Here is a 14,947-nt window from a genome sequence, read left to right as displayed (position 1 = left end):
GGGTGGGTGGTGTGTCGGAAGTGGAGCGCATGCAAATGATTGTGTATCATCCAGCTAGTGAGAGAGAAAACTCATGCAGGAGTGTGCCTGCTTGTCAGTGGGTTATGCACCTTGCCAGACGTTAAATCTACATAGAGCAGCTGGAGGGGACAAGAGCAGGTTTGCAAAATATAGATAGAAGAGCATATATGCTGGCGCATTCTCCATGATTGTGTCAGCTTATGTTTTGGTGCACTGCACTTTCCTCCACTAAGTTTTAGCCATTTTTGTTAAGCTCAAGTGTAGTTGCTTCTCGGCCTTTTGGCTGTGATCTTGTATCGTGGTTGAAGGGTCTGCTGGAGGGAGGGATTGTTTTCTTCATTGGCGAAAGACCAAAGATATTCCAGGATGGAAGGCTTGGGAACACTATCTGTTTTTCAGTTGTGGAAGAGCACAGAGGTCGGATTGGACTACATTCTATAGTAAAGGATATCTTTCTATTTATTGACCCTCCCCTTATATGTGTCTGTGTTACAATAAAGCTTCGGTTTTGTGAATCCCTCACCCTCTTACACTCCACACCCATAGCCTTATTAACTGTTCTATTATTGTATAGTTTAAATGTATAGTGCAGTTCATGATTTATAGTGTAGGCTGGCCTGTGCTGTAGTTCTGGAACTGTACTATACCGTCAGCATTTGTATTGTGTTTTGGCTGTGCTGCAACACTGTACTTATGTGTGTAATGTTTATGTATGTTTTTTTAATGTCAATAAAAACTGCTTTTTCAAGCCAATATCTGAAAACAATCAATGTTTATCTTTGATGGCAATAAAAGTGGTATGATATTTGATGCTTTTGAAAGGCAATATCTGATATGTCCCCTATCTGGGAACCATATATTAAATGGCTTTTCAGAAAAGGGAGATGGGAGAAGAGCTTTCAGTACTTGTAGGACCGATGCACATAAAGAAGCAAAAAAACATACATAAACATTACACACATAAGTACCGCGTTGCGGCAATGCCAAAACACAATAGAAATGCTGACGGTATAGTACAGTTCAAGAACTACAGCACAGGCCAGCCTACACTATAAATCATGAACTGCACTATACATTTAAACTGTACAATAATACAACAGTTAATAAGGCTATGGGTGTGGAGTGTAAGAGGGTGAGGGAATCACAAGCCCGAAGCTTTATTGAAAGACTGACACATATAAGGGGAGGATTAATAAATAGAAAGACATCCTTTACTATAGAATGTAGTCCAATCCGGTCTTTCAACTCTTCCACAATTGAAAAACGGATAGTGTTCCCAAGCCTTCCATCCTGGAATATCTTTGGTCTTTCGCCAATGAAGAAAGCAATCCCTCCCTCCAGCAGACCCTTCAACCACAATACAAGATCACAGCCAAAAGGCCGAGAAGCAACTACACTTGAGCTTAACAAAAATGGCTAAAACTTAGTGGAGGAAAGTGCAGTGCACCAAAACATAAGCTGACACAATCATGGAGAATGCGCCAGCATATATGCTCTTCTATCTATATTTTGCAAACCTGCTCTTGTCCCCTCCAGCTGCTCTATGTAGATTTAACGTCTGGCAAGGTGCATAACCCACTGACAAGCAGGCACACTCCTGCATGAGTTTTCACTCTCACTAGCTGGATGATACACAATCATTTGCATGTGCTCCACCTCCGACACACCACCCACCCAACCACCCAGTCACCAGAGCCACCCACAAACCAACTGGCTCCGTGATTTAATTTGCACAGTGTAGTCATCCAGGCAGCATGTCCTTCTCAATGGAAGGATCTCTGGTTCCATGGAATCTTCCGCATTGGAATGCTGCGGAACAAAAAGGATTTAAATATTCAGCTTGCTAGCATTCAATGTACCTGCGGCTTGGCTCTAGCACATGGGTCTTCATCCTGTGGCCCTCCAGCTGCTGTGAAACTACACATCCCAGCATGCCCTGCCACAGTTTTGCTATAAGGTATGCTAAAACTGAGGCAGGGCATGCTGGGATGTGTAGTTCCACAGCAGCTGGAGGGTCGCAGGTTGAAGACCCATGTTTTAGCATGCCTGTTCTATGATGCATGTTCCGTGATGTCACAATCAGCTTGGAATGGGGTGTCTAGCAGGCATTTGCTGACAGCCACTTGAGGGAGACACACATCAGGAGATGCAGCATATCGGAGGTCTTCGATGCCTTTCCAGCAAATGCACACCACCTGCTGCTGGTCTGGACACAAAACAATGCCCACAATCGAAGTCCCAAAATGCCCAACTACAGGATTCATGTAAGTAGTGAATTTAGGAATGAATTTAGAAGTAGGAAATTAAGTTAGTTCACAAGTACATTCAAATTCAGATCTAAAGTCTAGGTAGGCCTCACGTCCTGGCAGCCGCCAGCATTTAAAAATGCCTTGATTAGAGGTACGGAATTAAATGTAGATAAGAAGTAGACACAAAATAAGACTCCGCAGAGCAGTTATCAGGTGTTTTTATCAATTGTTGCATTTAAAAAATCAAGCAATTAGGGAACACAATGTTGCAACAATGTAACCCTATTTGCAAAATAGTACTAAATAAGTTTGTCGATGTAAGACATTTGCAAAGGCGCATCCAAAACACGCTGGAAAATGCAACTGAATCTGTTTTTGGAGGCTAGAATAGGAAATGTGCATCGGTCCTACAAGTACTGAAAGCTCTTCTCCCATCTCCCTTTTCTGAAAAGCCATTTAATATATGGTTACCAGATAGGGGACATATCAGATATTGCCTTTCAAAAGCAGCAAATATCATACCACTTCTATTGCCATCAAAGATAAACATTGATTGTTTTCAGATATTGGATTGAAAAAGCAGTCTTTATTGACATAAAGAAGCAAAAAAACATACATAAACATTACACACATAAGTACTGTGTTGCAGCACAGCCAAAACACAATACAAATGCTGTCGGTATAGTACAGTTCAAGAACTACAGCACAGGTCAGCCTACACTATAAATCATGAACTGCACTATACATTTAAACAATACAATAGTTAATAAGGCTATGGGTGTGGAGTGTAAGAGGGTGACGGAATCACAAGCCCAAAGCTTTATTGAAAGACAGACACATATAAAGGGAGGATTAATAAATACAAAGATACCCTTTACTATAGAATGTAGTCCAATCCGGTCTTTCAACTCTTCCACAACTGAAAAACGGATAGTGTTCCCAAGCCTTCCATCCTGGAATATCTTCAGTCTCTCGCCAATGAAGAAAACAATCCCTCCAGCAGACTCTTCAACCACAATACAATATCACAGCCAAAAGAGCGAGAAGCAACTACACTTGCGTTTAAACAAAATGGCTAAAACTTAGTGGAGGAAAGTGCAGTGCACCAAAACATAAGCTGACACAATCATGGAGAATGCGCCAGCATATATGCTCTTCTGTCTATATTTTCCAAACCTGCTCTTGTCCCCTCCAGTTGCTCCATGTAGATTTGACGTCTGGCAAGGTGCATAACTCACTGACAAGCAGGCACACTCCTACATGAGTTTTCTCTCTCACTAGCTGGATGATACACATTCATTTGCATGTGCTCCACCTCCGACACACCGCCCACCCAACCACCCAGTCACCAGAGCCACCCACAAGCCAACTGGCTCCGTGATTTAATTTGCACAGTGCAGTCATCCAGGCAGCATGTCCTTCTCAATGGAATAATCTCTGGTTCCATGGAATCTTCCGCATTGGAATGCTGCGGAACAAAAAGGATTTAAACATTCAGCTTGCTAGCATTCAATGTACCTGCGGTTTGGTTCTAGCACATGGGTCTTCATCCTGTGGCCCTCCAGCTGCTGTGAAACTACACATCCCAGCATGCCCTGCCACAGTTTTGCTTTTAAGGTATGCTAAAACTGAGGCAGGGCATGCTGGGATATGTAGTTCCACAGCAGCTGGAGGGTCGCAGGTTGAAGACCCATGTTCTAGCATGCCTGTTCTATGATGCATGTTCCGTGATGTCACAATCAGCTTGGAATGGGGTGTCTAGCATGCATTTGCTGACAGCCACTTGAGGCAGACACACATCAGGAGATGCAGCATATCGGAGGTCTTCGATGCCTTTCCAGCAAATGCACACCACCAGCTGCTGGTCTGGACACAAAACAATGCCCACAATTGAAGGCTCAAAATGCCCAACTACAGGATTAATGTAAGTAGTGAATTTAGGAATGAATTTAGAAGTAGGAAATTAAGTTAGTTCACAAGTACATTCAAATTCAGATCTAAAGACTAGGTAGGCCTCACGTCCTGGCAGCACCCAGCATTTAAAAATGCCTTGATTATAGGTAGGGAATTAAATGTAGATAAGAAGTAGACACAAAAGAAGACTCCACAGAGCAATTATCAGGTGTCTTTATCAATTTTTGCATTTAAAAAATCAAGCAATTAGGGAACACAATGTTGCAACAATGTAACCCTATTTGCAAAATAGTACTAAATAAGTTTGTCGATGTAAGACATTTGCAAAGGCGCAAACAAAACACGCTGGAAAATGCAACTGAATCTGTTTTTGGAGGTTAGAATAGATGCAGGATCAAGTAGCTCAATGGGTAGGGTGTTTGATTAGAATTTAACAGGTTTTAGGTTTGAATCCTGGGTATGATAGTTTGAGGTGTTATTTAATAAAGTATGTTTATATATTAGTCACACATGGCTTACTTGTACAAATGGCATGTCACCAGTTAGTGCTGACTGCTGATATGCCATTTACACAAACATGCCATGTGTGACTGTATATGCATTTAAGGAGGGCACCCCTGCAATACCACAAACCATTGAGTGTCAAGTATACTAGATATATCTTCATATCTCATGTGCTTTCTCTGAGACCAATCTTGTTATGCCCCTTCCCCACAAGGCATGCGCCTTTTGTCCATATTGCAAAAATGGGGGGGAGGGCATATAATTCTCTGTCACAGGGCACCAAAAAGTCTAGTTATGGCTCTGGTATGCATTATGTAATCTGGCAGACCATCTCTCCAACACTGGCTGGTTGGAATAGAAATCCGGTTATCTATGTGAGCAAATGACCATCAACGATTTACTCTCAAACACTAAAAAATGGACAAAAATGGTCCCCTAAACAAATTGGTTAAATTTTGGGTTTAACCAATTTGTGTAATGACCATTTTTGACCACTTTTCTAGTGTTTGGGAGCAAATGGTTAATTGACATTTGCTCCTATACATTACCAGATTTTCATTCCAACCATCCAGACTGGATAGATAGCCTGACAGATAATTGTGTAGTGTACGCCCAGGATAACTGTTAGTCATGCTTTATTTTATGGCGGCACATAAATGGGTGGACAGATCCAGGGCAAGCACTGCCCACTCATGCATAGTTGTCAACTGATGTGAAGTTCCAGGGGGCAATCTCAGTTATAAAGGGAAGTATCTGGAAATTGTCCCTAGTTAAAAAAAAAAAAAAAATTTGATCAACTCCATTTATTTAGTATGATATCCCAGGTGATAGGATGCCGGCAGTCAGAACAACATACTTTATTAAATAACACATCTCAAACTACCATACCCAGGATTCAAACCTATAACCTGTTGAATTCTAATCAAACACCCTACCTATTGAGCTATTTGATCCTGCATAAAAATTGTGAACATTATATGAAGCTATTGGTACTTTGCAAAAAAAAAGAATCAGCATTACAACGCAGCAGATCCATGCAGTTTGCAGCCACACACTACATGTATCTGCTCAGCCACAATGCTGATTATTTCTTCACAAAGTACAAGGTGAGCTCCAAACAGAATTCTCTAGCTTAGAATTATACCTTTCTTTGCCAAACCTAGAAGTCGGGCCCCCCACCCTGGGATCCCCCAGAGGGAGGCCTGCACCGTCATGCGGCAGGCTTGTCCATTTTGGAAGCAGGTTGATGGGCAGCCCAGGATTGCTTCAGTCTGGGCTTGGCAGGTCTGGAAACATGAGCTTGCTTTGGGTATGCCTGACCTTGGGTACGCTTTACCTGGAGGATGAAAGGGCCAAGAAAAGTACTTTTAGCCTTCTGCGTGGTAGGAGTCATACTAGGTAGGCAAGCTGTTTTAGCAGTAGCCAGATCAGCTACAATCTTATTGAGGTCTTCTCCAAAAGGAGATTCAACTGAGGCAGCACAAGGGAACTCTCATCTGGGGACAACAACTGCAGGGAGAACACATATTTTCAGATGAACATGGTAGGGCAGAAGGCTGCCTAATACTGAAGCACCCCCAAACAACAAATCAAATGCAACTTACTTGACAGAGATGTGCCTGAGCAACGGCCCTCCCCAGCCCTATCCCAAATCATACTTATTTTGCATAGGAGATACCATGGTCATGAAGATTGTTCTCCCAGGGTTAGGTTCATTCATTGCATTCTGGGTATGCTGACCCCTGTGATTTCCCCAAATGTGGGAAACTCGACTGCATTATTTGTGGTAGTGGGGGACTGTATTTGTGCTTTCCTCTGGTCAGCTCTGGTAAAATTCAGATTTCTTTGTCTCAGATCTTCCTCTAGCCTTGTTCTTCTTTCGAGAGTTCCCTTGTGCTGCCTCAGTTGGATCTCCTTCACTTGACAGGGGGGTGCCCGAGCAGCGACCCTCCCCAGCTCTAGCCCAACTCCTACTTACCTGCCAGGTGAGATACTATGATCATGAAGTTGCTTCTCCCAGGGCAAGGCTCACCCATTGCACTCTGGGTGTGCTGCCCCTGCGATTTCCCCAAATGTGGGAAACTTGACTGCATAATTTGAGTTTTCCCTGGTCGGCTCTCATGTAATTCAGATCTCTTTGTCTCAGGTCTCTCTCCAGCCTAGTTTGCTGTCTGGTTCCACTTCTTTTTTCTTGAGCCCCTCCCTTCTATACCCTTGTGCACTATCCTGACTTCTCCTCCCGTCTGCTTACTTTGTGCCTCCCAATGCACAATGCAAACTACGGGTAGTGCTGCAGGGCCCACACCCTTTTACTTGCTTTACAGAGCAGCTCTGGAGCTGTTACAGTGCCCAGCTGCTGCAAGAAATCAGCTTGAATGCTTCAGGGGCTGGGGAATGGCCAACATGAGCCCCACACCGAAGGAGGGTGGGGGTGCTTAATGCGAACTAGGGGTCATCCAAGCACCACAAAAGGCCTCCATGCCCTGCACGCTCCTTTTCTCTTTTCATATGCAGACAAGGGTTGAAGCCAACTTTGACCCACTGCTTGGATGACATCACCATATTCAAATCCATCTGCTGCAGGCCATCCCCCAGGAATGCTTGCACTAGTTGTTGCATTTGGTTTGTTGTTTGGGGGTGCTTCAGTATTAGGCAGCCTTCTGCCACCCCATGTTCATCTGAAAATATGTGTTCTCCCTGCAGTTGTTGTCCCCAGATGAGAGTTCCCTTGTGCTGCCTCAGTTGAATCTCCTTTACTTGACAGAGATGTGCCTGAGCAGCGGCCCTCCCCAGCCCTATCCCAAATCATACTTATTTTGCATAGGAGATACTATTGTCATGAAGATTGTTTTCCCAGGGTGAGGTTCATTCATTGCATTCTGGGTATGCTGACCCCTGTGATTTCCCCAAATGTGGGAAACTCGACTGCATTATTTGTGGTAGTGGTGGACTGTGTTTGTGCTTTCCTCTGGTCAGCTCTGGTAAAGTCAGATTTCTTTGTCTCAGATCTTCCTCTAGCCTTGTTCTTCTTTTGAGAGTTCCCTTGTGCTGCCTCAGTTGGATCTCCTTCACTTGAAAGGTAGTGCCCGAGCAGCGACCCTCCCCAGCTCTAGCCCAACTCCTACTAACCTGCCAGGTGAGATACTACGATCATGAAGGTGCTTCTCCCAGGGCAAGGCTCACCCATTGCACTCTGGGTGTGCTGCCCCTTGCGATTTCCCCAAATGTGGGAAACTTGACTGCATAATTTGTGTTTCCCCTGGACGGCTCTCGTATAATTCAGATCTCTTTGTCTCAGGTCTCTCTCCAGCCTAGTATGCTGTCTGTTTCCACTTCTCTTTTCTTGAGCCCCTCCCTTCTATAACCTTGTGCACTATCCTGACTTCTCCTCCCGTCTGCTTACTTTGTGCCTTCCAATGCACAATGCAAACTACAGGTAGTGCTGCAGGGCCCACACCCTTTTACTTGCCTTACAGAGCAGCTCTGGAGCTGTTACAGTACCCAGCTGCTGCAAGAAATCAGCTTGAATGCTTCAGGGGCTGGGGCATGGCCAACATGAGCCCCACACCGAAGGAGGGTGGGGGTGTTTAATGCGAACTAGGGGTCATCCAAGCGTCGCAAAAGGCCGCCATGCCCTGCATATCCCTTTTCTCTTTTCATAAGCAGACGAGGGTTGAAGCCAACTTTGACCCACTGCTTGGATGACATCACTTGCTGCCTTTCCAATGAAGCAAGTTTAATTTAGTAATAGGTGAAAAACCATCCCTACAAAGGTGTTAATCAGATACTTGGCTTTGTGGACACTTTTCAGAGAACAAATTAGTTAGCATAAAAATAAAGCCAGAAAATGAAGAGCTGTTTAATCACTCAATTGGATTTTTCTGCAAGCGTATTTCTTTTTCTCTGCAACCCACTGCTAAGTTGTGCTTCCTAGCTGTTCTTTTATAAAATCACTTAATCAAATCTAACTCTGATTACATCAGAGAAGGCCAGGTACCCTACACCATAAGAGGGGGTTTGAAATTTTGACTTGTCTACTTAAAGATCACCAAAATCTGATGACAAGGTCAATAACATCCCTGGGTGGGATTGAACCACCAACCCTTTGGTTAATAACCAAACACACTAACCGATTGCACCACCGAGACACTTTGCAAAAGTACATACTGACAAAGGTTAATAAGCATTCATCTAGAACGTTTCCTAGAAAACTTTAAAAAGTCAATAATCTGGAGAGTTTTTGTAAGATGTTTCTTCCATCAACCAATGAAGAAACGCATTGGTACTTTCCCATGATGAGTGAGTGCTTCAGGAACTCTTGCACTTACATGTGCAGCAGAGTACTGCAATGGAAGCATGCTGGGCCCCTTAACCCAGAGGTAGGCAGATTGAAACTATCCTCTGCTATATGCATTTTTTTTTGTTAATTAAAGTAATCCAAAACTGGGATTGATATTTTTGCTCTTTTATTTTTACTTAAAGTACAATAACTTTTACCATTTTAATTTGTTTTAATAGTATATTGACAGTATTGTTTTCTTTCAAAAATCCACTTAATTTTCTTTACCCTATTATTAAAATGGTAATTGACAAAAACAAACTACATTGTCACCAGAAGAGCAATACAAAATGTACAAGTGATATATTAAAATCATCTTTCCAGCTTGAATTTCAATGATGCATTGGGGCAACGATTTTGTGAGAAACATCTTCACCCTTAAATAAAGATTTTCTTAATTCCTTACCTGTGTGCTAATTAGATATCACCTTGTTTTCACATTAAACAGACTTCCACATGAGAAAGCAGCAAGGATGCAGTGGCGTTAATGTTTCCTGGTGTCAACCTGTATTATTTCAGTAGATATTGAAATGAGGATGCATCTTGCTGCCTTTCCAATGAAGCAAGTTTAATTTAGTAATAGGTGAAAAACCATCCCTACAAAGATGTTAATCAGATACTTGGCTTTGTGGACACTTTTCAGAGAACAAATTTGTTAGCATAAAAATAAAGCCAGAAAATGAAGAGCTGTTTAATCACTCAATTTGATTTTTTTGCCAGCATATTTCTTTTTCTCTGCAAACCACTGCTAAATTGTGCTTCCTAGCTGTTTTTATAAAATCACTGAATCAAATCTAACTCTGATTACATCAGAGAAGGCCAGGTACCCTACACCATAACAGGGGTTTTTGAAATTTTGACTTGTCTACTTAAAGATCACCAAAATCTGATAACAAGGTCAATTACATCCCTGGGTGGGATTGAACCACCAACCTTTTGGTTAATAGCTGTACACACTAACTGATTGCGCCACAGCGACACTTTGCAAAAGTACATACTGACAAAGGCTAATAAGCATTCATCTAGAACGTTTCCTAGAAAAACTTTAAATAGTCAATAATCTGGAGAGTTTTTGTAAGATGTTTCTTCCATCAACCAATGAAGAAACACATTGGTACTTTCCCATGATGAGTGAGTGCTTCAGGATCTCTTGCAATTACATGTGCAGCAGAGTACTGTAATGGAAGCATGCTGGGTCCATAGCCCAGAGGTAGGCAGATTGAAACTATCCTCTGCTATATGCGTTTTTTTTTTGTTAATTAAAGTAATCCAAAACTGGGATTGATATTTTTGCTCTTTTATTTTTACTTAAAGTACAATAACTTTTACCATTTTCATTTGTTTTAATAGTATATTGACAGTATTGTTTTCTTTCAAAAATCCACTTAATTTTCTTTACCCGATTATTAAAATGGTAATTGACAAAAACAAACTACATTGTCACCAGAAGAGCAATACAAAATGTACAAGTGATATATTAAAATCATCTTTCCAGCTTGAATTTCAATGATGCATTGGGGCAACGATTTTGTGAGAAACATCTTCACCCTTAAATAAATATTTTCTTAATTCCTTACCTGTGTGCTAATTAGATATCACCTTGTTTTCACATTAAACAGACTTCCACATGAGAAAGCACAAAGGATGCAGTGGCGTTAATGTTTCCTGGTGTCAACCTGTATTATTTCAGTAGATATTGAAATGAGGATGCATCTTGCTGCCTTTCCAATGAAGCAAGTTTAATTTAGTAATAGGTTAAAAACCATCCCTACAAATGTGTTAATCAGAAACTTGGCTTTGTGGACACTTTTCAGAGAACAAATTTGTTAGCATAAAAATAAAGCCAGAAAATGAAAAGCTGTTTAATCACTCAATTGGATTTTTTTGCCAGCATATTTCTTTTTCTCTGCAACCCACTGCTAAATTGTGCTTCCTAGCTGTTTTTATAAAATCACTGAATCAAATCTAACTCTGATTACATCAGAGAAGGCCAGGTACCCTACACCATAAGAGGGGGTTTGAAATTTTCACTTGTCTACATAAAGATCACCAAAATCTGATAACAAGGTCAATTACGTCCCTGGGTGGGATTGAACCACCAACCTTTTGGTTAATAGCCTTACACAGTAACTGATTGCGCCACAGCAACACTTTGTAAAAGTCTATACTGACAAAGGCTAATAAGCATTCATCTAGAACGATTCCTAGAAACATTTTAAAAAGTCAATAATGTGGAGAGTTTTTGTAAGATGTTTCTTCCATCAACCAATGAAGAAACACATTGGTACTTTCCCATGATGAGTGAGTGCTTCAGGATCTCTTGCACTTACATGTGCAGCAGAGTACTGTAATGGAAGCATGCTGGGTCCATAACCCAGAGGTAGGCAGATTGAAACTATCCTTTGCTATATGCATTTTTTTTTTGTTCATTAAAGTAATCCAAAACTGGGATTGATATTTTAGCTTTTATTTTTACTTAAAGTACAATAACTTTTACCATTTTAATTTGTTTTAGTGCAAATGGCATATCAGCAGTCAGCACTAACTGGTGACATGCCATTTGTACAAGTAAGCCATGTGTGACTAATATATAAACATGCTTTATTAAATAACACCTCAAACTATCATACCCAGGATTCAAACCTATAACCTGTTGAATTCTAATCAAACACCCTACCCATGGAGCTACTTGATCCTGCATCTTTTCTAACCTCCAAAAACAGATTCAGTTGCATTTTCCAGCGTGTTTTGTTTGCGCCTTTGCAAATGTCTTACATCGACAAACTTATTTAGTACTATTTTGCAAATAGGGTTACATTGTCGCAACATTGTGCTCCCTAATTGCTTGATTTTTTAAATGCAACAATTGATAAAGACACCTGATAATTGCTCTGTGGAGTCTTATTTTGTGTTTTGTGTTTAGTCTTTAGATCTGAATTTGAATGTACTTGTGAACTAACTTAATTTCCTACTTCTAAATTCATTCCTAAATTCACTACTTACATGAATCCTGTAGTTGGGCATTTTGGGACTTCGATTGTGGGCATTGTTTTGTGTCCAGACCAGCAGCAGGTGGTGTGCATTTGCTGGAAAGGCATCGAAGACCTCCGATATGCTGCATCTCCTGATGTGTGTCTCCCTCAAGTGGCTGTCAGCAAATGCCTGCTAGACACCCCATTCCAAGCTGATTGTGACATCATGGAACATGCATCATAGAACAGGCATGCTAAAACATGGGTCTTCAACCTGCGACCCTCCAGCTGCTGTGGAACTACACATCCCAGCATGCCCTGCCTCAGTTTTAGCATACCTTAATAGCAAAACTGTGGCAGGGCATGCTGGGATGTGTAGTTTCACAGCAGCTGGAGGGCCACAGGATGAAGACCCATGTGCTAGAGCCAAGCCGCAGGTACATTGAATGCTAGCAAGCTGAATATTTAAATCCTTTGTGTTCCGCAGCATTCCAATGCGGAAGATTCCATGGAACCAGAGATCCTTCCATTGAGAAGGACATGCTGCCTGGATGACTACACTGTGCAAATTAAATCACGGAGCCAGTTGGCTTGTGGGTGGCTCTGGTGACTGGGTGGTTGGGTGGGTGGTGTGTCGGAAGTGGAGCGCATGCAAATGATTGTGTATCATCCAGCTAGTGAGAGAGAAAACTCATGCAGGAGTGTTCCTGCTTGTCAGTGGGTTATGCACCTTGCCAGACGTTAAATCTACATAGAGCAGCTGGAGGGGACAAGAGCAGGTTTGCAAAATATAGATAGAAGAGCATATATGCTGGCGCATTCTCCATGATTGTGTCAGCTTATGTTTTGGTGCACTGCACTTTCCTCCACTAAGTTTTAGCCATTTTTGTTAAGCTCAAGTGTAGTTGCTTCTCGGCCTTTTGGCTGTGATCTTGTATCGTGGTTGAAGGGTCTGCTGGAGGGAGGGATTGTTTTCTTCATTGGCGAAAGACCAAAGATATTCCAGGATGGAAGGCTTGGGAACACTATCTGTTTTTCAGTTGTGGAAGAGCACAGAGGTCGGATTGGACTACATTCTATAGTAAAGGATATCTTTCTATTTATTGACCCTCCCCTTATATGTGTCTGTGTTACAATAAAGCTTCGGTTTTGTGAATCCCTCACCCTCTTACACTCCACACCCATAGCCTTATTAACTGTTGTATTATTGTATACTTTAAATGTATAGTGCAGTTCATGATTTATAGTGTAGACTGGCCTGTGCTGTAGTTCTTGAACTGTACTATACCGTCAGCATTTGTATTGTGTTTTGGCTGTGCTGCAACACTGTATTTATGTGTGCAATGTTTATGTATGTTTTTTTTTTATGTCAATAAAGACTGCTTTTTCAAGCCAATATCTGAAAACAATCAATGTTTATCTTTGATGGCAATAAAAGTGGTATGATATTTGATGCTTTTGAAATCCAATATCTGATATGTCCCCTATCTGGGAACCATATATTAAATGGCTTTTCAGAAAAGGGAGATGGGAGAAGAGCTTTCATTACTTGTAGGACCGATGCACATAAAGAAGCAAAAAAACATACATAAACATTACACACATAAGTACCGCGTTGCGGCACAGCCAAAACACAATAGAAATGCTGATGGTATAGTACAGTTCAAGAACTACAGCACAGGCCAGCCTACACTATAAATCATGAACTGCACTATACATTTAAACTGTACAATAATACAACAGTTAATAAGGCTATGGGTGTGGAGTGTAAGAGGGTGAGGGAATCACAAGCCCAAAGCTTTATTGAAAGACTGACACATATAAGGGGAGGTTTAATAAATAGAAAGACATCCTTTACTATAGAATGTAGTCCAATCCGACCTCTGTGCTCTTCCACAACTGAAAAACAGATAGTGTTCCCAAGCCTTCCATCCTGGAATATCTTTGGTCTTTCGCCAATGAAGAAAGCAATCCCTCCCTCCAGCAGACCCTTCAACCACAATACAAGATCACAGCCAAAAGGCCGAGAAGCAACTACACTTGAGCTTAACAAAAATGGCTAAAACTTAGTGGAGGAAAGTGCAGTGCACCAAAACATAAGCTGACACAATCATGGAGAATGCGCCAGCATATATGCTCTTCTATCTATATTTTGCAAACATGCTCTTGTCCCCTCCAGCTGCTCTATGTAGATTTAACGTCTGGCAAGGTGCATAACCCACTGACAAGCAGGCACACTCCTGCATGAGTTTTCACTCTCACTAGCTGGATGATACACAATCATTTGCATGTGCTCCACCTCCGACACACCACCCACCCAACCACCCAGTCACCAGAGCCACCCACAAACCAACTGGCTCCGTGATTTAATTTGCACAGTGTAGTCATCCAGGCAGCATGTCCTTCTCAATGGAAGGATCTCTGGTTCCATGGAATCTTCCGCATTGGAATGCTGCGGAACAAAAAGGATTTAAATATTCAGCTTGCTAGCATTCAATGTACCTGCGGCTTGGCTCTAGCACATGGGTCTTCATCCTGTGGCCCTCCAGCTGCTGTGAAACTACACATCCCAGCACGCCCTGCCACAGTTTTGCTATAAGGTATGCTAAAACTGAGGCAGGGCATGCTGGGATGTGTAGTTCCACAGCAGCTGGAGGGTCGCAGGTTGAAGACCCATGTTTTAGCATGCCTGTTCTATGATGCATGTTCCGTGATGTCACAATCAGCTTGGAATGGGGTGTCTAGCAGGCATTTGCTGACAGCCACTTGAGGGAGACACACATCAGGAGATGCAGCATATCGGAGGTCTTTGATGCCTTTCCAGCAAATGCACACCACCTGCTGCTGGTCTGGACACAAAACAATGCCCACAATCGAAGTCCCAAAATGCCCAACTACAGGATTCATGTAAGTAGTGAATTTAGGAATGAATTTAGAAGTAGGAAATT

The 14,947-nt window shown here is 42.0% G+C and overlaps 4 non-coding genes across 4 annotated transcripts; all 4 read left to right on the top strand.

Annotated features, from left to right (window-relative positions):
• The first annotated feature begins 6,342 nt into the window (after positions 1-6,342).
• LOC134996125 (U1 spliceosomal RNA) lies at positions 6,343-6,506 on the top strand. Its single transcript, XR_010198832.1, has one exon. It is a non-coding gene; the product is annotated as a U1 spliceosomal RNA (small nuclear RNA).
• A 152-nt stretch (positions 6,507-6,658) lies between these two features.
• LOC134996496 (U1 spliceosomal RNA) lies at positions 6,659-6,821 on the top strand. Its single transcript, XR_010199186.1, has one exon. It is a non-coding gene; the product is annotated as a U1 spliceosomal RNA (small nuclear RNA).
• Positions 6,822-7,495: 674 nt separating this feature from the next.
• On the top strand, positions 7,496-7,659 carry LOC134996233 (U1 spliceosomal RNA). Its single transcript, XR_010198938.1, has one exon. It is a non-coding gene; the product is annotated as a U1 spliceosomal RNA (small nuclear RNA).
• Positions 7,660-7,809: 150 nt separating this feature from the next.
• Positions 7,810-7,973, top strand: LOC134996360 (U1 spliceosomal RNA). Its single transcript, XR_010199060.1, has one exon. It is a non-coding gene; the product is annotated as a U1 spliceosomal RNA (small nuclear RNA).
• The last annotated feature ends 6,974 nt before the right edge of the window (positions 7,974-14,947 follow it).

The sequence above is a fragment of the Pseudophryne corroboree genome, unplaced genomic scaffold, assembly GCF_028390025.1.
Source record: "Pseudophryne corroboree isolate aPseCor3 unplaced genomic scaffold, aPseCor3.hap2 scaffold_142, whole genome shotgun sequence".
Classification (NCBI taxonomy): Eukaryota; Metazoa; Chordata; class Amphibia; order Anura; family Myobatrachidae; genus Pseudophryne; species Pseudophryne corroboree.
The sequence above is the reverse complement of the archived record's forward strand: the minus strand, read 5'-3'. Positions and strand labels throughout refer to the sequence as shown.